Below are 2,378 nucleotides of genomic sequence, written 5' to 3'. Positions count from 1 at the left end.
CAGTTTATTTTGGATAGGGAAATTTGATTTGAAATTGATTTGAAAATAAAGCTTATGTGCATTTGTTTAAAATTGTGAACAAGTGAGTCTGTTTCAAGTAAATTTAAAAGAGGCCAGGGTCCTACCTTACATTCCCTTGGAAGTCTTGTGCAGTGCACATGCACTGTATCTGTGAAGTGTGTACTATTTAAATAATACAAATTTATTATTGTAGTGCACACACAGATTGTTCACTAATAATGTCACATTCTTCTAATCAGAACACAGAAGACTGTCCCAGAATGGTGGTGTTGTTGTTAGGTGCTATCAACTCAGTTCCAACTCATAGCAATTTTGTGTACAACAGAATGGAACACTGCCCAGGCCTGTGGTATCCTCACAAACCTTGCTATGCTTGAGCCCATTGTTGCAGCCACAGTGTCAATCTAGCTCCTTGAGGGTCTTCCTCTGTTTTGCTCACACTCTACTTTACCACACCTGATGTCTCCCTCTTGATAACATGTCCAAAGTATGTGAGATGAACTCTCACTATCCTCACTTCTAAGGAGCATTCTGGCTGTACTTCTTCCAAGACAGATTTATTAGTTCTTCTGGCAGTCCATGGTATATTCAATATTCTTCACCCACACCATAATTCAAATGCATCAATTCTTCTTTGGTCTTTCTTATTCATTGTGCAGTTTTCACATGCATGTAAGTCAACTGAAAATACCATAACTTGGGTTAGGCACACCTTAGTTCTCAAAGTGACCTCTTTGTTATTTAACCTTTAAAGAGATCTTTTGCAGCATATTTCCCCAATGCAATATGTTATTTGATTTCTTGGCTGCTACTTCCATGGGCATTGATCGTAGATCCAAGTAAAAGAAAATCCTTGACAAATTCAATCTTTTCTCCATTTATTATGATATTGCTTATTTGTCCAGCTGTAAGGATTTTTTTTCTTTATGTTGTGATGTAATCCGTACTGAAGGCTGTATGAAGTCTTTGATCTTCATCAGTAAGTGCATCAAGTCCTCTTCATTTTCAGCAAGAAAGGTTCTGTCATCTGTGTGTCACAAGTTGTTAATGAGTCTTCCTCCAGTCCTGATTACATGTTCTTCTTTGTGTAGTCCAGCATCTTGGATTATCTGCTCAACATACAGATTGCATAAGTATGGTGAGACTCTACAACCCTGATGCATACTTCTCCTGATTTTCAATGACACAGTATCCCCTTGTCCTGTTCCAACACCTTTGGGTCTACGTAGTTCCACCTGAGTACAAATAAGTATTCTGGAATTCCGATTCTTCACCATATTATCCATAATTTTTTATGATTCGTCCAGTCAAATTCATTTACATAGATAATAAAACATAGATAAACATCTTTCTGGTATTTCCTCTTGTGAATCTGGTTTGAATTTCTGGCAGTTCCCAGTCAATGGACTGTGATAAACATTTTTGAGTTACTTTCAACAAAATTTTACTTGTGTGTGATATTAATGCTATTGTTTGATATCTTCTGCATTCTATTGGATCACCCTTATTTGGAATAGGCACAAATATGGATCTCTTCCAGTTGGTTGGCCAGGTAGCTGTCTTCCATTTTTTTTAAATGCATTTTATTGAAATATAATTTATGTACAGTGAAATACACAAAACTAAAGTGACATGGGTCAATGCATTTTTTTTTTTTTTTTTGGCAGTGTTCCTTCCCCTCCCCTCTCACCCCTGGCAACCAACAAAGTTTCCCTCCATATATAAACCTTTCCTTGACCCTCCACAACAATGATCTAATACTATATTTGTCCTTCTGTGATTGACTTATGTCACTCAGCATAATGTCCTCCAAGTTCATCCATATTATGGGGTGTTTTGCGTACTCTACATTATTCTTTAGTGCTGCATAGCATTCCAGTATGTGTATGTACCATAGTTTGGTCATCCACTCTTCCACTGATAGGCATGTACGTTGTTTCCATCTTTTTGCTATTGTAAATAGTGCTGTGATAAACATGAGTTGTGCATATATCTGTTCCTGTCCTGGCTCTCACCTCTCTAGGATATATACCTAGTAATGGGATTGCTGGGTCAAATTGTATCTCCAATTACAGCTTTCTAAGGAATCGCCATATTGGTTTCCACAGTGGATGTGTCACTTCACAGTCACACAAGCAGTGTATGAGAGTCCCAATCTCTCCATATCCCCACCAGCATTGAACCTTGCCATCAGTGCTGGGGTGAAACGGTATACCTCATTGTTGTTTGAATTTACATCTCTCTGATGGCCAATGATTGTGAGCATCTTATCATGTATTAGCTGACCACTTGAATATCCTCCTTGGTGAAGTGTCTATTCATGTCTTCTGCCCATTTTTCAATTGGATTGTTAATTC

The sequence above is a fragment of the Orycteropus afer genome, unplaced genomic scaffold (assembly GCF_000298275.1).
Source record: "Orycteropus afer afer isolate SDZICR_OR568_19922 unplaced genomic scaffold, OryAfe1.0 scaffold00010, whole genome shotgun sequence".
Taxonomy (NCBI): domain Eukaryota; kingdom Metazoa; phylum Chordata; class Mammalia; order Tubulidentata; family Orycteropodidae; genus Orycteropus; species Orycteropus afer.
This window is presented reverse-complemented; position numbering follows the sequence as displayed.